The 22,796-nt window shown below is 42.5% G+C and overlaps 1 protein-coding gene and 1 pseudogene across 4 annotated transcripts in view; both read right to left on the bottom strand.

Moving 5' to 3' along the window:
• The window catches only part of LOC124777078 (stimulator of interferon genes protein homolog), a 338,173-nt gene that overhangs the window by 275,950 nt on the left and 39,427 nt on the right, over positions 1 to 22,796 (bottom strand). The gene's annotated exons all lie outside the window — the stretch shown is intronic.
• LOC124778127 lies at positions 9,339 to 9,458 on the bottom strand (annotated as a pseudogene).

Below are 22,796 nucleotides of genomic sequence, written 5' to 3'. Positions count from 1 at the left end.
AATTCAAAATTTAACTTATTTAAATAACACACTCAATTCAGAAGTTACTAGGTCCTTCGACAAATTAACAGAGTTGCATCAAAGGAGAATTTCAGTGGAACAAATGTAGCACCATATACACCATTTCCAGGAAAAATAACAGCACAAAGTGTTCTTGTTCTTGTTCTGCCACTACATCTGCTTCGTGTATTCATCTCGTGGTCTCCCTCTATGGTTTTTACCCTCCACACTGCCTCCAATACTAAATTGGTGATCCCTTGATGCCTCGGAACATGTCCTACCAACTGATCCCTTCTTCTAGTCAAGTTGTGCCACAAATTCCTCTTCTCCCCAATTCTGTTTAGTACCTCCTCATTAGTTATGTGATCTACCTACCTAATCTTCAGCATTCTTCTGTAGCACCACATTTCGAAAGCTTCTATTCTCTTCTTGTCTAAACTAGTTGTCGTCCATGTTTCACTTCCATACATGACTACACTCCATACAATACTTTCAGAAACGATTTTCTGACACTTAAATCTATACTCAATGTTAACAAATTTCTCTTCTTCAGAAATGCTATCCCTGCCATTGCCAGTCTACATTATATATCCCTCTACTTCGACTATCATCAGTTATTTTGCTCCCGAAATAGCAAAACTCATCTACTACTTTAAGTGTCTCATTTCCTAATCTAATTCCCTCAGCATCACCTTATTTAATTCAACTGCATTCCATTACCCTCATTCTGCTTTTGTTGATGTTTATCTCTCATATCCTCCCAAAGCGTTAGTAACAAGCATATCAGCTACAGGTTGTAGTGTGTTTCTAGGAGTATGTCTGGGTAAGATGCAAACAGGCTGTGGATGTACCAACACACCAATTACCAGTAGAATGGCTGCTGACTGGCAGGCTGGCGAAGCAATTAGTTTTAAGGACTTGATTAGTTTGTAAAAGTGTAACAGGGGTAAATGGTAGTAAATTATGGGGCAATGCAGGTGTGAAGGGAAGTTCCACTTGTGAACACTACATTGTGAACTGGAGGGGGGGGGGGGGGGGGGGAGAAATTGTCCTCAATATATAAATTAATAGCGTTAAGGTGGTTTAGTGGGAGCCTGGTATTAAAGATTCAGGATGAGTCTTTTCAGAATGGGGGAGGTATGCTGTGTCACAAATAAGTATAGGCAGGGATTTGGGGAATTCTTGACAATTTTGCACAGTTGTGGCCAGAAGACAGAAGTTAAGGGACCGATGGACACATCAGATAGAAGGCTCTGGCAATGCTGATATTAACCAAATAGCTCTGTGAGGCAGGTTTATGAGACCATTTGCAGGTGAGGAGACACAGCATGGCAGGCACTACAAACAAATGTGGAGATGGGCATGTGGAGTAATCAGCACAACACAGCGCACTGACATGCTTCAAAAACACATACAAAGCAGTTTCCACAGTGCCTGGCTGAAGTGGGCTAGAAAAATCTGACATTATAATTATTAAGGAACACTCCACCTGTCCCCTTCAGAGGGACAATGTCAGAGGCAAAAGGAGTATAGATAAGGGGGTCCAGATATTCAAGGCAAAAAGGACACTCTACCCATCCCCTTCAGAGGGACAATGGCAGAGGCAAAAGTAGTATAAATAAGAGAGCCCAAGCAGTTGTGTCACCATTCTGTCCACAATTCTAACCTGAGAGAATGAAGACTTTTAAACTGGAGGCCAACCACAACTGCCACTTGGTGATGAACTTCGGCAGCCAGACAGCCCACTGAACTAACCACAAAGCTCTACTATGGACGCCTCACAGCTGTGGTGAGGCGGGCCCAAAACTTGGCACTGCACAGATTGCGCCCTGAAAATATTCTAAGTTCGGAGGAATCAGTGGCCGCACGGACTGCTTGGCGGACGCGGGCCGCTCGGCAGGCCGACCACGTGGTGCCAGACGCTGGCCAAAACAAGAGGGGTCCAGCCGCATGGCTGGGAATTCCATGGTGACGCTACACGCTATGTTGATGAAGGAGACAGCCAGGAGTGCCAAAGATGGTGGACTTCGTGAAACCTTAATGGCAGACATTTAACAGTTCGTATAGAAATTAATAGTAGCCAGATGATTCATGATACCTCAAAAAGAAACATGTACATTATTATTATTTGCATGACAATTCTGGAGGTGTAATCAGATGTTCAATATCTTTATTAGTTTAAAGTTTAGTATCTGACTATAAATTAGATAAGTAACACCCAACAACGAATTTCCAAAATGTAAATGCTTCATCCGATTTCATCGATCGACGTGTCTTTAGAAAGCTATTAGTGTGAACCTAAATTGGTATAAATTACAGGCATGTAACTTGAATAGTACATGAGTTATAGGAGGTCAAAGTGGCCGATTACTATTGATCGTATCAGGCCATAAGTACTCCACAGTTACACGAAAAAACGGTAGCAGCAGGTTTATAAATATACTTATACATCTATGTCTTTGTTTATACCCAATGTACACTATTCATGAAGAAATTGGTTAAATATTTACTGTATGTTAGAAAGCACAGAGACATTAGGCTCCTGGCCTACCTTTTGCTTCTTTTCTTTTGATATATGTTTATTTAATAGTTTATGTATTTAATAATGTGTGTTAGAGTGCGTTTATGGTCCAGCCATAGGAATATTTATTTAATTTCAAGTATTTAAATGTAGATCCACTATTTCGTTTGTGCTTAAATATGTTTGTGGGTGCGTTAGCTTGAAGACATGGTGCGAGTGCTCCAGCCCATCACAGCACTTGTGAATGGGGAGATTGGATGGAAGCGGGAGAAGAGCATCGTTTCGAGAGAGGACAGGGTAGTTCTGGAGAGGATGGCACAAGACACGAGACTGAGTGCTGGACGTGGACAGTACAGCGTGATTGACGCACAGTTGGGAGAAAGACTTGGACAATGGAGCAGTTTGCTCGTGGTCGCGGAGAATAGAAATATTTCGGAGTGCCGACCTGTGCTCTTGTGCGATTTCCATGGCTTCTGCAGTGAAGACGAAGTGTGTGTTTAGAAGTGAATATCTCGCGAACTATGTTGTTGTTGTTGTTGTTGTTGTTCACAACTAATTATGTGCAGTAGGAATCTATTGTTTCCCTGTTATTCAACTTATATTTTATTTAATTGCTGGACCATCAACACCAACAAGCGTTTTGCAGAAATATACGGCATTCTCAAAAGTACTCCTGCTATCATAATCATCATTTAAAGTTGTTAAAATAGTACCTGCAGATTTTATTTACTTACATTCTTTCATTTATAGATGTGTATTTCATGTTCAAAATTCGCAATTGCTGAGTGATAGGAACCTTCAACCATTCCATTCATATTGTATACTGTAGACTCAGCAATATTTGACCCGTAATGTGGCAACTACGTATCCCAGCCCCTAGACATCGAAACCAGCCAAAGCTTTGTTGGAGGGTGCGTAGTTGAGGGCCACGACCACCAGTACACATTTATTGTGAAAGCCCGCAAGATGCAGGGAGCAGGGGCACAGCCAGCCTCTGCTCTCTGGGAGACACTATTTGATGGACTGCCAGCTGCCATTTGCAAGGGCAGAGCCAGGGCACAATTTTGTAACATCCTGGTTCCAAGGCTGTCCTCAATCACCGATCGAGCTGCCCTGGGTGGATGACTGGAGCTGCTAAGGCTCTACTAAAAGGACAGCTACTGCCAGTTTCCCTCTACATGGAAACCATGATTAGCACTTGAGGAAACAGCACCTGTGTGGGCTTCCAGCTCAGCCAACACATGTTGTTGGCCATGCCGCTGGGTGAGGATAGGAGCCGTTACTTCTTCTAGGACAGAGTGGCTGGATGCTGGAGCAGCAGATTTCAGTGCTGGCTTTGTGTTGATGCACGTTCACACATCACGCTGCTGTCACCAGGATCAGCAGAGGCACTGTTTATTCTTCGACAGAATAAAGTCAATGCCAAAACTGCCTGTCTATCTCTACACACCCCAGCATGATTCACACCTCTCTCCCAAACCATATGTCTAAGTCACCGTGGTGTGTTATGCCTCTGAGGCCATGGTGCTGTAATGCATCTAATACGTACTACAGCATATTCTATCACAATTTCATTCAAAAATATCTTTGTAGGATGGACCTATGTTCTTTATAAAGTTAAAATTACACTTTTAGAATTAAAGTACATCAACTATACTGTGCAGTTTGTGATACATGAATTACTCATTCAGAAAACTCAGTAATTTTTATATCTTTACTATCTATCATAGCGTATGGTGGGAATGCAGCTGAGTTTGTTTCTTAATTATAAAAAAAATTACCTTTGGCTGCAGGATAGTTTTAAAGCTTTTTTATTACATGATCAATTTCAGGAATTCCATTTCCATCTTCAGCTGCACCTGTGCGCATAGCAAAAATTTTCCAAAAATTGCATTACAATAATGGTCTCAGATACTCCATTCAACTGTTCACCAAACCTGATAACCACAAGCAGTCAGCAACAGTAAGAGGTTTGCAACACTACATGCACTTGTTACCAAAGTCTCATTTATTTTTAAAGCTATCTCTTCCTCTCCCTTTTTGGCTCCACATGTCTCTGTCTTCACCATATCCCATACAGTTTTTATTTTGTTGCTTGACGTAATTATCATTTTCTCGTAATAAAGCTGCCTCAATTTCTGGATTACTTGCTTCAATATTTTGCTGTATTCGTTGTAATGCATTACAATTCTAACATCAGAGCTGTTCCTAGATAGTATATACAGTCTTCTTTTCGTCCCACATGATATCTTTATTCCTTGTGTAATCCGCAGTTTATTTTTGACTTCAGTTTGATCTGAGGTAGCTTCAGGGGAAAACAATTATCAAAAGTGGAGGTAGCTTTATTAATGAATGCTTTGTATTTTCCATTAGAGCAAGTCTTTGAGCAATTTCCTAAATTTCTCAATTTTTTTTTTTACCTATTTATTACCCTCTTGTACTCAGATTTAATAGATTTTTTATCCTGACGAGTTTCAACATTTATGATGCTGCATGTCATGATCAAATAGACCATTTACTATTGGTTTTGTGATATGACTTTTTTCCCTAGATTTGTCTACAAAGATGTTATCAATAGCAGTCTCAGAGCATTTATATATCCTAGTAGCAAAGTTCACAGTAGGAACTAAATTGAACGATAGTGTTACTGACTGCAATAATTGTTCACTGACAGAACTCTTCAATAAATCCACATTAAAAATCACCAGCAACCACTGTTTTCTTGTTTTTTTCCAGGAGATGGAACAGCAGAGCTTCCAGATTTTTTATGAAGAGGTTAAAATTTCCTGAAGGTGCTCCATATATACCTACTATTATAAAGGACGTATTATGAAATACTACTTCTGTTGCACAAGCTTCTAAGTGCTGCACAGAGCAAAATTTATAAAAAAATAAAAATAAAAATAAAAAAATAAAAAATAAACTATTTTACACCCCATGGGCTACAAAGTCAAAGTGTGAACCAAGGTGAATCTTCAGCAGTAAGACATTATAGGATAAAATAGAAGTTGCTAAAATCACTAGAATTATCTGGCTGGATCAGTGATCAAATGATGCAGGCATACTAGAAAACATTAATACAATAGTAATTTCTACCTTCTGTGTTAACCAACAATGAGTAACAGACAGGCACAATGAAAGAACTGTTACACATACAAGATTTCGATCAAAGCCTTCTTCAGAAAAGAAAAGACACACACACACACATTCACACAAGCAACACACCTCATTCACAAAATGACTACCTCTGGCCCCTCCAGCCAGAACACAAATGTTGAAGAGTTGAACAGAAGCAGCAATCTGGAGTGAGGTTGGGAAGAGGGAGTGAGAGCAGGGTATGGATGGGTGGAGAAAAGTCAGTAGTGCCTGTGGAGCATGCAGGGGTTAGATGGTAACAGGACATTGGGAGGCTGTGAGGGTGAGGGAGATGGGGGGGGGGGGGGGGGGATGGGGAGTGGAAAAGGAGAGTAACAGAGAAGGCGGTCGTGTGTGTGTGTGTGTGTGTGTGTGTGTGTGTGTGTAACTGTTGAGTGGAGGGTGTGGGGACAGTAGGTTATCATAGGTTGAGAAGGGGATTATTTTGAGAGTGAATAATGTGTTGTAAGATAGCTCCCATCTCCTCAGTTCAGAAAAAAATGTGGTTGAGGGAGGATGCAGACGGTCCAGGAAGTGAAACAGCCATTGAAATCAAACATATTATGTTCAGCTGCATATTGTGCCACGGGATGGCCCACTTTGTTATTGGCCAAAGTTCGGCAGTCGCCATTCATCCTGGTGGACAGCTGATTGGCGTTCATACAAACATAAAAAGCTGCACAATGATTGCAGCAGAGGTGGTATATGACATGGGCTCTGATAGGTTAGGATAAACCTGTGACAGAACTGGAACAGGAAGTGCTGGGTGGGTGGACTAGGTAGGTCTTGCACCTAGTTTGGGATTGGGGTTGGCATGGGGGTGACTATGATGTGCAGGTCAGGTGGGTGATGGCGAACCAATTAGAAGGGGTGAGAATGATCCTGGGTAGGATGTACCTCATTTCAGGGCACCATGATAGATTATCAAACCTCTGTTGAAGGACGTGGTTCAGTTGTTTCAGTCTGGGGTAGTACTGTTTGACAAGGGATGTGCTCCTTCGTAGCTAGTTCTTGTGGGTGGTGGGAGGATTGGGGGTTGGGGTGGGGGAGAGATCTGTTTGTGGATTAGGGATGGGAAATAGGACACCTCTGTAAAGGCCTTTGTGAGACCTTCAGCATAACAGGTAAGGGAATTCTCGTCACTGCAGATATGCCATCCCCTGGTGGCCAGGCTGTAGGGGAACAATTTTTTGTTGTGAAAGGAATGGAAGCTGTTGAAATGCAGCAGTAGTTGGTGAGTTTAGCGTGGACAGAGATGTGGACGGAGCCATCAGGGAGGAGAAGGTCAGTGTCCAGGAAGGTAGCACACTGGGTTGAGGAGGACCAGGCAAAGAAGATGGGAGAGGTATTGAGGCTGTGAAGGAATGAGGATAGGGCGTCTTTGCTGTGAGTCCAGATCATGCAGATATCATCAATGAATGTGGAGTTTTGTGAGATTAGGAAGCCATCCTCTGGATTGTGCATAAACAGGTTGGCATAAGAGGGTGCCATGCAGGTTCCCATAGTTGTGCCATGGATTTGTTTGTATATCTTCCCTTCTTATGAGAGGTAGTAGTGTGTTAGGATAAAGTTTGTATGAGGAATGAGGTCATGGGTTTACAATCTGACAGACATTGGGAGAGGTAGTGTTCAATAGCAGCAAGACCATGGGCATGAGGGAGGTTAGTACAGGGAAGTGGTGTCAGAAGTGACGAATACGGATTCAAGAGGTAAAGGTGTGGGGATGGCAGAGACTCACTGAAGGAAGTGGTTGGTACCACTGATGTGGAAGGTTAGATTTCAGGCAATTGGCTGGAGGTGTTGGTCGATAAGGGCTGAAATTCTTCCAGTAGGAGCACAATAACCAGCTACAATCGGGTATCCAGAAGTGTTGGGTTTGTGGATTTTGTGGAGCATGTAGAACATGAGTGCATGGGATGTCATAGGGGTGAAGAGGGAAATGGATTCGGGCAAGAGGTTCTAGGAGGGGCCTAAAGCTTTAAGCAGGGATTGGAGGTTATGTTGCAGATCTGGGATGGGATCACTCTGGCAAAGTTTATAGGTGGAGAAGACTGAAATTGGCAGAGGCATTCTGCCTGGTAGTCACTGCAATTCATAACGACAGTGGCGGAACCTTTGTCTGTAAGTGGAATGACTACGTCAGGATCTGTTTTGAGGATATGGATGGCTGTCTTTTCTTTTGCTGAAAGGTTAGCACTCTTACAAAAGGACCTGGGAAAGGATGGTGATGCCAAGTTGGAGAGTTGGAAGCAAGGAATTCCTGGAAGGTGACTGGGAACTGGTTAGATTGGAGAGGGGGGAGGGGGGGGGGGGGGGAGGAGGACCACAGTTGGATGGTGGTATGAACTAGGGGTCAATGTTGGAATTAGGTTGGCTTTGGATGGAGCAATTGGTAGTGAAGAAGTGTTTCCATTCCAGGGATTGGGAGAAGTAGAGTAGGCCTTTGAGAGCAAAAACAATTGGCATCATAAGCACTCTTTTCATAAGCTTAGATCACCAATAAGTAAAAGAAGTTACAAGCAACTACATGTTATGCCCAGTTGCTGGAATGAACGAGAGCTAAAAACAAGGACTGCCCTTTGAAGAAAGATCCACAAAATTCACCATAGCAACAGGGAAGGTCCCTAACCAGAGATTGAATGTCCTTCAAAATATTGCTATGATGGATAAAAAGTAAAACACAATTGATAGCCCAGGTGCCATTCACTAAAATGATTGACAACTCAGACAGCAAACATACACTGGAAGGCAAGTGGTTAAAGAAAAAAGGGCATTGGGTCAAGAAATGACGAACCATCAAAGGTGATATAATGAGCACAAAGTGGTAGGGGATCACTATGTAACAGATAATGATGGCTAAAATGACAGTGTCCAACACACAACCTAGCTACTAAAATAATCACCTCATGATGAAAGGGCAGAGAGGATGTTGGCCAAGTTGTTGAGAGAGGTTGAATTTCCCAGAGCTTGTTCTGAAGCCAATACCAAAAATGGTCAGTGTCAATGACAAATGCACACCCGACACCAAAGTTGATCTTAGAGCCATTAGTGTACATGAAGGTGCTATTTCTATAAAATTCTGGTTCTGCAGTGCACAATGTAGCAGATATTAAATTGATAAGAACAGATTTTTTAGACTTGAGGTAATACTCAGAAGTGGGAAGGAACACAGGATAGGTTACACTTCAGGGATAGATCAAACCAGAGTCATCTGGGAACCGTAGCACGCTTTTGGATCAACCAGAGAGTCATTGCTCAGCAGATAATATCAGGCTGATGCTAGTGACAGTGTAAGAATTGTTTTGGCAAGAAAATAGGAGACCTTGGTTTGATCTGGACTGCAGTGGCACAGTCCGACCAAGATAAAATGCTGATGTTAACCCTGGTGGAGACCCAGCACAATGACTGGCTGGGGGGAGAAATGTGATTGTGCATCATGGCAGGCGATCACTCCTTTAGCGTAGCCAGCATCTCACCACGAGACGCAACACCAATATTTACAGTTGCAGTTTGCAAACTGGACACCTTGGCTAGGAGCAGAGGGGAGGTGGTTGCATGCAACTTTCTTGCTAGCCAGTCTGCGTTCTACACACAGCCATAAAGGTTTATGCAAAGGAGGCCAGAACTCGACCAACTGGTTTTGTGTAGGACGGGCTACTGCAGCTGTCGCCCTCTGAAAAAAGAAGGGTCTAAAAAATCATACATGGCATTTTAGTATTGGAGAGCATTGTATCTTATGAGCAATTAAGCTGATAAGAAAAGATATTACACTTTGATCTTGGCCAAAAGGACAAGAAGCAATTTTTGGATAGGGCTGACTCTTCTGTGGGCCTGAGAATTTCAGTGGAAAGATTAACAACAATGTTCTGCAATTGTTTTGGCTCTGGAATTGGTGGAGCGGTGGTAGGTAGTTTGGGATGATAAGGCAAATTGCAAAAGTCAGCTAGACAGGGTCTTGGTGCTATATGAAGTTGTTGAGGAAGAACACTATCAGTAGCATAAAGGTTTGATAGTGATGCCCCAGGGTGGCAGCAGGACCTCAGAAGGACGAATAACTTGGCGGTGCCTGGAATGCTCTTCCACATACTGGAGTGCTCACAGTAGGGACTGCCACAGTAGCAGTACCTTGAGGAGGGAGCAAATGTTGTTCTTGGATGTCTCTGGCTGGAGATTTGTTCTTCCAGCACCAGGTTTGTGAGAGACAGGGACAGGGATAGGGACAGGTGAAATCTAAGAAGGTGAAGGTCATTGTGAAAGGAAGTGTTGGTTCCAGAGAAAAGAATTTTTATGATTAAGCTGTTGGGTAAGATTCCACGGTTTAGGCAGCATTTAAGGAAAGGGTGTGAGACTGTGTTTTAGCCAGAGAAAGGGACAATTTTCGAACTAGGGAAGAAAGATGGAACAGGGGTTTATTATGGCAGGGATGGCATTGGAGAAACTGGAAATGATGTAGGAAATGGGCAAATGAAGGCACAACATAGTTGTGATGGGATCTGGATTGATATTCCCACCTGTACTTTCCACTGTTTGATTATTTACTGCCCATCATCCTGTAATGCTGGTAACTAACTACCGAGTGAGGTGGCGCAGTGGTTAGCACACTGGACTCGCATTCGGGAGGATGACGGTTCAATCCCATCTCCAACCATCCTGATTTAGGTTTTCCGTGATTTCCCTAAATCGTTTCCGGCAAATGCCGGGATGGTTCCTTTGAAAGGGCATGGCCGATTTCCTTCCCAACCCTTCCCTAACCCGAGCTTGGGCTCCGTTTCTAATGACCTCGTTGTCGACGGGACGTTAAACACTAACCACCTACCTACCTGGTAACTAACTTTTCATTTAACATTATAGTAAATTTGTTACTAAAAACACGTCATAGCATTGATATTCCAAAGCAATTAAATACTATTAACTAATATTTGGTTGGCTATGAGTAACTGTAATTCCATGCATAATCTAACTTAAGCACACGAAATTTAACTTGATCTTATGACCAGTAGGCTTGACAATTTGTGTCATATACTTTATGAGAAATGCTGGTATGTTGTACATGCATTATTCTAGTATCTATCAGTCTACATTTGATGTTCTCACAATTACATACCTTTCATCATACGACTATGCAGCTCAGGGGGCAGAAGACAGACATTTATTGCATTTCAGTGCTCTTTCAGAGTAATATTCATTAAGTTTTATCACAATGATTTTCAATTACATGAATGATTTATGTTATTTAAAGGCAGTATTCCCACTGTATATGTCCCTTAGTTTTAAACTAAACATTAGTTGCCAACATTACATGATGGTTAACACACAATGTCAAAATTAGCATCATATTAATATTTTCTGCTTTGTTATACCATTTGATGTCATTTTTGGAAAATATTTGCTATGCACATAGGTACATATTAAGATGGAAATGGAATTCCTGAAACTGATCATGGGATGTTATTTATAATTAATAATCAGCAATATTTGTGTATTTATTGTGTCCCTCACAAAGTTTTCCGGCAGTGGTGTCCTGCCATCTTTTCACTAGAGGGACATTAACTGTTTTTAACTCACTGCATTGTTCAATAAATCCTAGGACAACCTAAAATAATAACAACAACTCAATACCGTAATTTCTGTGTTATGCTATATCCAGTAGGTTTCTGAAAGATAAATTCTTAATTTAGGCTTATTTCCAGAGCTCAGAAAACATTTCCAGCTGTCATTCTATCATCCACATCATCTGCTTCAGGCACTTAGGTCTTGTCAGCGTTTGACAGCAACACTGTTTCTATCATTTGTTGGTGTGATTTCTAGGGAATTATCTGCTACAACTCATTCATTCACCTAATATGCATGTATATCTTCACATCTGGGAATTCTTCACACCATTTCTCTTGAGTTTTCAAAATATTCTGAGTCACCTTCTTCAAGCTCATCATACAGTTTACTCTAGCCCCTTTCAAGAGTTTCTGCTTTCAGATTATTTGAAGCTAGCACACACCAATAAATTTTGTGCTTCATATTTGCTGCCTTCAGGACCTATCCGAGTTTTTGTTTTGTGTGCACTATCTTGCACTATTATTCTCAAAAACAGTCTATGATAATGCCATTTAAATGCTGAATCAGATTCAAATACAACAGCAGTGTTGTCAACAAAGCACAAGACTTAGCACTGCATTTTTTACAAACACCAATGTATGGATAGAACAGAACTGACATCCTGAGCAGAGAGTGCTGCCATTTATACAAATCTCATATATTCCAGAAAATGCAAACATCACAAAGACAAATTTTGAGAACAGTCCAAAAATTATAAATACAAAATAAAAAATAACTGCTGGTAATGGAGTTGGAAGTAGCAACCCACAGCTTGAAAGTCAGCAACACTAACCAATACATCAATTGTATGCATCATCTCCCTATCATGGAGAAACAGTGAACAGCTGTTTCAGAAGTACTTATTGGAGCCGACTACAGCAACCTAGATTTACCTCTTGTCAATGGTCTTCTGTATGGCAGAACTGGCAGATCCTCACATTCTGATCATGTTGTCACATTATCTTCACTATGATGAGCATCAAAGGTGGTCCTCTCATCAAAGTTTGTCGATCATTGAACTGGTCTTCAGTTTCCTTGAACGAGATGTCCCTATTGTGGATTTTTGTCTCAGAACTGCTTCATATGGAGGACTGGACAATGTCTCTGTGTCTTTGTCTTCTTGATGTAGGGTCATAATCCTTTGACTTCATATGTGGTGTCTGACAAGTAATGAAGGATATGTCTTGTTCCAAACTAGCAGTTTTGTACCTTTCCTGATAGACCCACTTTCCACACAAGTGTACAATTCCACACCAAGTCTCCCAGGCTGAATCTTTCTGGCCAGTGCTTGGTGTTATAACATTCTCAGCCCATCTCCTGGATGTCCAGCAGCTTCTTTGGCACTGGTGATGACAGTTTTCATGTCATCCTCTGGAACATCATCTGATTTAAACAGTGAGTGCCTCATCATTTCAGCCTTGTGACAGTACAGCAAAAAGAATAGTACGAAGCCTGTACAGTATTGCTTCAATGCATTACGTGCTGATGTCACAACGGGCAGTACTGCATGCCCATCTCTCTGTTTGACATAAAGGTACACCAACAGTATATCTGCTAATCTTATTAAAGCATAGTGTGAGGACATTCATTTGTGGGTGTTAGGCAGCTGTCATCCTGTGCACGATGTCACAGTGTAAAACAACCTCTGATACTAGCCTTGGCTTGAAAACCTTTCTTCTGTCACAGATCACCACACAGAGTGCTCTGGCTTCAAAATGATGACTTCAACAACAAATCTTGCAGGTTCCAGAGCTTCAGCAGTTAGCACAGTTTTTGTGACAGAGTAGTGAGATATCTAGTCAATGTAGACTATTATCAACTGATTCCCATATGTCGAGTCCACGAAAGGTGAGTTCCAATCCGAAGGAACAGCACAGCTGCAGGTGGAATTGCTCCCAGATGTCCTGGAGGTAAATGAGGCATGACATTCTGTCACTGATGTTTCTTACAGAGGCTCACAAAGTGTCTAACATATCAGTAGAGACATGGCCAATAATACCTGCATCCGATTCTGTCTAGGCTTCACAAATTCCAAATGACCAGATGTTGGAGTGTCGGAAAAACTTCAGGATAACTGCATGTAGATAAGCTGTGATGGCAAGAAATGATTTCTGCCCCACCAGGTCACAGTTCCTCTTATACAACATTCTGATTATTTATTGGATTTTTCCTTGGGTCATGTCCTGCTCTTTCAGGGCTTCTGTGGATTTCAGCAATACTGAGTCTTACCACTGTTCAGTGTCAAATGTTATTTAATGCAGCAATGACCAAGATTTCATCCATGCTGCTGTGTTCTGTCAAATGATTCCTTGAAAGGCAGTCATTGTCTGTGTTTACATCTATTTTTGTATACAACTGTGATATACTCTTGAAGCCTAAGTGCCCATCTCACCAGATGTACCAAGAGATTTCTCGGGCCAGTTAGCTACCACAGAGACTGGTGGTCTGTCACAACAGTGAATGGTTTGCCAAATAAACAAGCAGAATTTTTTTATGGCCGAAAAAACTGCAAGGTAATCTTTCATGGTTGTAGAATAGCTCATCTCAGAGTTGGAAAGTACTCTGGAACCATAAGTTTCCTGATCCTGTACTAGAGCTACACCTATGCCATAACCACTAGCATTGGTCTTAAGTTCTGTATCTGATTTCTCATCATACAGCACCAGGACTGGGGAAGATGTCGGTGCCTCCTTAACAATAAGGAAAGATCTTACTCACAACTTGTTTCAGAAAAAAATTGAATCTCCCTGCAATAGTTCTTGCAAGGGATGTGCTTTGGTACAGAAATCCTTCATGAATTGCTGGTAGTGAGAACACATTCCAAGAAAACTTCCCCCATCACAAATGTGCTGACAAGCTGGAAAATGTGTGACAGATCTTATTTTCACTGCATTGGGGCAGATTCCATCACCGTTAAGTACCGGGTGATCAAAAAGTCAGCATAAATCTGAAAACTTAATAAACCATGGAATAATGTAGATAGAGAGGTAAAAATTGACAAACATGCTTGGAATGACATGGGGTTTTATTAGAACCAAAAAAATTGCTAGACGCATGAAAGGTCTCTTGCGCGCGTTGTTTGGTGATGATCGTGTGCTCAGCTGCCACTTTCATCATGCTTGGCTTCCCAGGTCCCAAGATCTCAGTCCGTATGATCATTGGCTTTGGGGTTACCTGAAGTCTCAAGTGTATCATGATCGACCGACATCTCTAGGGATGCAGAAAGACAACATCCGACGCCAATGCCTCACCATAACTCCGGACATGCTTTACAGTGCTCTTCACAACATTATTCCTCAACTACAGCTATTGTTGAGGAATGATGGTGAATATATTGAGCATTTCCTGTAAAGAATATCATCTTTGCTTTGTCTTACTTTGTTATGCTAATTATTGCTATTCTGATCAGATGAAGTGCCATCTGTCGGACATTTTGTGAACTTTTGTATTTTTTTGGTTCTAATAAAACCCCATGTCATTCCAAGCATGTGTGTCAATTTGTACCTCTCTATCTACATTATTCCGTGATTTATTCAGTTTTCAAATTTATACTGACTTTTTGATCACCTGGTACATGCCTCAAAATTTCTGTTTCTTGGGTGATGAAGATACACTTCAGAGTCAGGTGGTTAGTGCATTACATAATCCAAACAGCACAACTCTGAACTCATAGAGGCCACCAAGGATAGCCTTTCTGGAAGTCCATAACTGAGAAATACTTTGCTCCTTTCAAACAGTCTAGGGTGTTATCAAAACACAGTGTTCAGTTATCGGTAGTTGATGTAGAAACACCATGTGCCACCCTTCTTCACAAGGCCACAGAAGAGGACCAAGGACTCTCTGAAGGTCCCATGATGTTAACTTGCAGCATCTTCTCCACTTTTTCCTTGGATTATCCACTGTCCATTTGACAACACCTTATACAAGCACTGGAAAATTGATGGATGATCACCATTGTTGAAACAGTGTTTTACCATGGGTTGTTGGGTCTTTCTTCCCTCCACTACAGATTTGAAAACATCCAAAAATTGGCCAACACTCACTGACATTCTTCCTCCATTGTAATGTGTGTAGGTGGTAGTGGAGTCTTTGTTGATGGCACTAAGCTGCCGTGATTTGGCTGTTCCTTTATACATACCTTTAGGGTTGATTTGAAGTTGCTCATGACAATTAGTGATCCAAAGCTCTTCTTGACCACCTACAATGATTATGATCATTGCTGGCATTTGGATTTATTTTAAGAGCCTATGTAGTCTTTTGCAATCAACAAAAATTTCACAGTTTAACTGAGCATCTAGACTGATGACTTGAATTTTTCATCTTTGTTTTGTGTACTTGCTGGAGTTTCATCACCTGGAAATCTGACTTCCACTTTTGACCTTTTCATGAAGCCTGCAAAAAGTCTCACTTGAGAATAACATTATGACTACATTCTGTTGAAAATGACAAATTCAAACAGCCATGTTCCTTCATTGATAATAATGCTTGCAACACATGTTCCTGTTGGCTGGACATATTTCCCATTTGCGACTTCATCACAATCTCTTTCATGTCGCAGATGCTATGAAAAAAGAAGCCCAAGTTGACTAGCAACCTGGTCAGGTTGGCAATCAATGATGATATCAGTGAGATTTCCTGACATCTTGGCAATTGCTTTCCTTGGAGAAACTGCCATTACCTGCTTGTCCCACTTCATATCGCTCTGCAATGTTCCGCCCAAATATTTAATCGACATGACTGTGTCAGGCGCTACAAATGGAGAATTCAAACATTACGGGATTCTTTTTCCTATTCATCTGCATTAATTTACATTTAGCTGCCATTCTTTACACCAATCACAAATCGTGTCCAAGTCATCTTGTATCCTCCTACAGTCACTCAACGACGACACCTTCCCGTACACCACAGCATCATCAGCAAACAGTCGCATTGCTATCCACCCTATCCAAAAGATCATTTATGTAGATACAAAACAACAGCGGACCTACCACATTTCCCTGGGGCACTCCAGATGATACCCTCACCTCCGGGAATCTGTATGAGACTCAAACAGCGGTATGTTTGTACGATCCTTCTGCGTGAAAGATTTCTCAAATGCTAAATTTAAAATTTCAGCTTTCGTTTTGCTGTCTTCCATTGCCAGGCCAGACTGATCAGTGAGTGAGTGGATGGAAGCCTTCGACCCACTTACCGATGGGTTTTCAGCAAGATCTTTTGCAAAGGTATGACGGTGGTAGTGGTTGTATGCTTCGTGCATCGCTCTTTTTACAGCAACATGAATCTCTACTAAATTTTGCCTGTCCTCATTCTCTCTATCTTTCTTGTACCATGAGTGCAACTGTCTTTGCTTCCTGAGCATTCTCCGAACTGTGCTGTTAAACCATGGTGGGTCTTTTCCGTCCATAACCCACTTTTTCGGCACAGACTTCTTCAATGCGTGATTTACAATGTGTTTAAAATTTGTCCATAATTCTTCCATGTGGGATGCTAACATCTGCTTATCTGCTCTTTCTAGTAAGAATACTCTCCTAGCCTTCTTGACCGACTTTTTAACTTTCATAACCATAGTCGTAATGACAACATCATGATCACTAATCCCTGTCTCAACACTGACACCATCGATGAGGTCTGGTCTGTTCGTGGCTACCAGATCTAAAATATTTCCATTACGCATTGGCTGTCGATTTAGCTGCTTAAGACAGTTTTCGGATAATGTGTTCAAAAGTAATTCACACGACAGCTTGTCTGTACCACATGTAATGAATCCATAGACATCCCAGTCTATACTAGGTACGTTGAAGTGGCTTCTAACTAATATAACATGATCCGGGTACTTCTGCGATACAGAGTGTAGACTCCCTTTGAACGATTCTAGTACTGTCACAGTTGAACCTGGTGGCCGGTAATGGCACCCAACAATTAACTTTATTTCTCCTAGCCCTGTTAAATGTGTCCGGATAACTTCACAATCACGCTCTACTTTGACCTCAGTAGACACAATATTTTTGTCAACTGCAATGAAGACACCACCTCCTACGGTGTCTAATCTGTCTTTCCTATACACGTTCCAACCCTCACTGAATACTTCAGAACTTCCTATCTCAGAGTTTAGCCAGGTCTCAGTCCCGAGAATAATTTGCACACCACACGCTTCCTGGAGGGTAGTAAATTCAGGAACTTAATTCCGAACACACTGAAGATTTACTGCTAATATCTTGATAGCTGAAATGTCTTTACACTGAGCACATCCTGATTTCCCTGCCTGCACTTCGACTGGTGAGTGTTCATCAGGACACCTCGCACTACTGCCTAGCCTAAAAAAAAACCATGTGCACGCCACAAGTACTCTGCTAACCGAGTAGCCGCTTCTTTTGTGTAGTGCACCCCTGACCTATCTAGGGGCATCCTACAATTTGCCACCCAACAGCGCAAGTCTAGAAATCTGCAGCCAAGACCGTCACAGAGTCGACGAAGCCTCTGTTTGAGACCCTCCACTCGTCTCCAAACCAAAGGACCCCGATCCACTCTGCGAATGATGCTGCAAATAGAGAGCTCTGCTTGCACCCCACATGCAAGGCCAGCAGTCTTCACCAAATCCGCCAGCCACCTGTACGAACTGAGGATCGCCTCAGAACCCAAGCGACAGGCATCATTGGTGCCAACATGAGCAACTACTTGCAGACGACTGCACCCCGTATGCTCGATAGCCGCAGGCAAGGCCGCCTCCACATCCTGGATGAGGTCCCCCGGCAGACAAACCGAGTGCACATTGGAATTCCTTCCAGCCCTGTACGCTAGTTCCCTAACGGGCTCCATCACCCGCCTAACGTTGGAGCTCCCAATAACCAGCAAGCCTTTCCCCCCGCGTGCCTGCTTGGGCCCTGCTGAAGGAGTGGCCATCTGCCCACTGACAGGATGAACAGGCGAGGCCAGTCTCCACATTGACCCTCCGCCTCGAGCGATGTGAACGCGTTGCAGTGCGCCACTCACCCTGAGGTGAGGGCGGCCCCAACGCGCCGGGTACACTAGAAGGTGCCTCGGCGGCTGAGTCAGCAGACGCAGCAAGCTACACCTGGGGTGTCTCAAATGACGCGCCAGACCCTTCGCCGTCATTGCACCTCGAGGCAGCAGCCTGAAGGCGGCTGACCGTGGCCAACAGTACACTCAGCTGCTCGCAAACCGCGGCCAGTTCCTTCTGCGCCCGCACACAGCACGCACACACCCTATCCATCCTACTGCTAATATCTGGACGTATAGAGTTGTGACAAATAAAACAGCAATATGCGACTGCACAGTTGCGTCACCAGCACCAGATTGAGTTGGGGTATATGAACAATTACTTACAAACTAAGCAATAAAATGACCATGACTACGGCACTATACAGATATTACAATGCGATCCTACCCCTGTCTTAGTACAAATGACAACCGCCTACATGATGTTACACTCTACCGTTATTAAAATTTGATACTACCCCTTTCTAATTGGAAAATATGCAAAGATCCGAAAAATTTCACCACGCAAGTGCACAAACACGAAAAGTAATTTGAATTAAACCTGCGGACCTAATACGAAAAACTGAATATACGACTAGATTCTGCTACTGCTGCTTGCACACGTTACTCTGCAATCACGGATGAAACTGCACTGGCCTCTGTCTGCTGCTAACTGACTCTACAAAATAAACAGAAAGCACTGGCTGTCCAAAACAAACAACTAACGGCTCCGCGAATTTATACTTTACAGCTATCAATAAGCAACATAACTCCTCTCAAATACGAGAATACGCAAGGATTTTATGTAATTAAATATGCAAGTGCACAAACACTCAGAAAGAAATTAAGAATCAAACTACAAAACAAATATGAAAGCTAAATATGTGACTCCCTACCGCACTGCTGCTGCACTACCGCTGCACTGATACTTCACCAGCGGCTGCTCAAGGCTCACTGCGCTGTGCCGTTGACATTCATGGGCTGCTGCTTTTGTCTCTCTCTCTCTCTCTCTCTCTCTCTCTCTCTCTCTCCCCCTCTCCTTCTTCTTCTCCTCCCCCACCCCCACCCCCCTACTCAGTTTAACTGTTCTGGCAGGTGTAAAATACTGTATCTTTTCTCTTAAAATCTGATGTATGAGAGAGGTTAGGTTGTGGTGATCTTCCATAACTGCCGTAGGGTCTAGAGTCACCCCTCTTTCATCCGCATCTCTCTCTCTTTCTCTCTCCATCTTTTCCATCTCCTCGATCCACTGGCGCCACTTGATGAATTCCTTGTGTGTTATGTCATCCTTTACCAGAAGAGTCCGGACATGTCTTCTGCAACTTCTTTCATCAACTTCTGCCATATTCAGCTTCACAATGTGGGAGCCGGCCAAAACATTTTTTTCCTAGGACTGCGCCATTTCTCCATGATGTTGCGCTTTGTCTTTCAATTGTTCTTCCACCAAGCACACTTGCTGCTGATTGTCACCAAATGTTTTCTGTAGTTCGGCCTGGAATTTGTTCCAGCTATTGAGCTTCTCTTCACTGTTCTCAAATGAACACAGGGCAGTGCCATCCAATTAAAAGTACCCATCTGACAAACGCATTATATCATCTGACCCACTACAGATAGTGAGTTGGTCGAATGTTTTCAGCTATTTTGTCGTGTTCTGACCAGGCAAAAAGCTTTTTTACTGCCTCATTGGAGCCATAGTGATGTATATGTTTATAATACACAGCATTTCCCCCAACCTACATCACCAAACTGCTCTGAAGTTCATATCCAAAAGCAGGGTCATCAGTGGAGTACAACACTTAGCACTGCCATTTATTACAAACAGCAAATTAGAGATGAAATAGATCTGACCTCCTGGCAGAGAGTGCCGATATCATATAAAATGTTAAATATTCCAGAATATGCACACATTACAAACAAAAGAAATTTCTAAAACTTCCACAAATGATAAATACTAAGTAACTGCTGATGGACATGTTTGAACTGGCAACCCACAGACACCAGTCAGCAATGGGTTGGGGTTGGGTTGTTTGGGGAAGGAGACCAGACAGCGAGGTCATCAGTCTCATTGGATTAGGGAAGGATGGGGGAAGGAAGTCAGCCGTGCCCTTTCAGAGGAACCATCCCGGCATTTGCCTGGAGTGATTTAGGGAAATCACGGAAAACCTAAGTCAGGATGGCCGGACGCGGGATTGAACCGTTGCCCTCCCGAATGCGAGTTCGGTGTCTAACCACTGCGCCACCTCGCTCGGCCCCAGTCAGCAATGCTAACCCCTATGCCATGCTGCATGCAGCATAGCTCACAACAATATAGCCCCTTTGTAACTGGCAAGGATGTGTATGTACATTGCTTATTAATAAGATTGCTTTTTTTTTTTTTTTAGGCATGCCTTGATCAGTAAAAACTTTTCAACTTTCAGTAAAAACTGTTCACTCAACCATTCAGCAAAGAGTTCACAAGCCATCCAAAAACTTTTCTTGACTCTGTAAAACACTAGTAACACATTTACTTTGGACAATATCCGTAAAGGCTCAAGGTTTTTCTTGACTTTGCAGTACTCCCTGGGGGCAGTTTATGTATGCCAGAAGCAACTGATTCCAAAACAACAGTTAGTTATTCTTTTTATCATTTTGTGCCCTGGGGTAGACATTTCTTTTGAGGAAGTTAAAGATTTTGCAGGCAACATCTTGAAATTAACACCTGTTTCACCAGCACTGTAAATTTGGTCCTTAGTGAGCCTGCAGTGTAATCTTCAAACTCTGTTTTGAAAACATCACCTGTATGTAAGTCTGTGGACAATTGTTCTTCATATACACCTAATTTCCAAATGTCATATCTGTTTGTAAACCTGTTTAAGAACCCACATCTAAGAAAAAAATCTTTTCCTTCCTCATTTAACACCACAGCCAAAATGTTTGCTTTTTCTTTCAGCAACGAATAAGTCAAAGACATGCCTTTTTCTCAAGATAAAGAACTTTACCACCTATCTAAAAGTGTGACGTTTTTGGTGTTATTCTAAGACAATTTTTCACAATTTGTTCTAGAAATTTAGATTTCTGTTTCACCATTCTGAAATGGTGGAAACATCAATTCCACAATCGGCCACAATGGTTTTTTAGTAAATTTCCTTTTTCAACTTCCTTGTAGCAGCTAATTTGTCAGTGATGACGATAACACCACAATTCTGCTTAGCTGCCAGGGCACAAAAATACACACCCAATGGAAACGTCCACAGCTCGTGGTCGCATTCTCGCCTCCCAAGCATGGGGTCCAGGGTTCGATTCCTGGTGAGGTCAGGGATTTTCACCTGCCTCGAGATGACTGGGTGTTTGTGTTGTCCTCATCATTTCATCATCTTTCACGAAAGTGGCGAGACTGGACTGAGCAAAGGTTGGGAATTTGTACGGACACATAACAGTGCAGTTGAGCCCCCACAATCCAATCATCATCATCATCCAGTGGATATGGAAATAGTCACTTGAAGACACTGTTGTTGACAGTGTTGCTATATTTAGACGGGTGAATTGGTGGCTGGGAAAGCAACTCACGGTCCGGCATTCACCTCTCCCCACTAACTATAGCACAAAACACCCTTGCATTCTATTTCCATGCAGTACAGTATTATTTTCTAGATTTGCAATTTTTAGAGGCATTTCAGATAACCCAGGTTTTTGTTGATGAGCATTCAGTTAACCAGGGGTCAACCAGAGCAGAGTGACCCATGGGGTTCATGATGATTGTCATACTTCTTTCAATCACACTCCCAATTCTGCAAACTGTGGGTCATTTCCTGGTGATCTTCACAGGTGCAAGATGTGTTCCATACACCCACTCACCACCTCCTACCACAGTCCAGTCACAAACATTTCCTATTCAATCAAACACAGGGCCATGTGTGAAAGAAGCCATGTTATCTATCAGCTATGATACAATTACTGTACAGAATTCTATGGGTGCATGGCAAGTAACCAATTGAGTACTTGCATTAATGGCCATTGCCAAACTGTGACAAACAGAAAACTTTACCAACCAGCTGCCAAGCATCTTGTGCACCACTATACAAATGATTTCAACAGCTGCTTTACTGTACATGCCATTTGGATATTCCCTTTCAACACTACTTTCTCTGAACTACCCAGGTGGAAAATGTCCCTCCACCATACCCTGTGCTCTCATAATGCCTAAACCTCTGCTAACCTGTTCCCACTACCTCACCTTATTTTTTCCCTTCTCTGTTCTGCCCACACCACTCCTTTCCCATCCAGATCATACACTGCTCCCCCCCCCCCCCCCCACCAAATGTGGGCACTCTGTCTCTATCTCCCCAATCGCTACCCCCTCCCTTTTCTACACCTCTCCTTTCTCTCTCCACTCCCTAGCTGCTTCTTCCTCTCCACCTCTTCACAATTTTCAGTAATCGAGTATATTGTCTCATTATGGCTACAGGAGTGCATATTTGAGTGTATGTGTGACCTTTTGCTAAGAAAAAATGTTGTGCTCGGAAAGGTAGGGGGCAAAGGCAGAGGGAGTAACAATGGACAACAGGTAACGCAC

This window comes from Schistocerca piceifrons, chromosome 2, assembly GCF_021461385.2.
Source record: "Schistocerca piceifrons isolate TAMUIC-IGC-003096 chromosome 2, iqSchPice1.1, whole genome shotgun sequence".
NCBI lineage: Eukaryota > Metazoa > Arthropoda > Insecta > Orthoptera > Acrididae > Schistocerca > Schistocerca piceifrons.
This window is presented reverse-complemented; position numbering and strand designations above follow the sequence as displayed.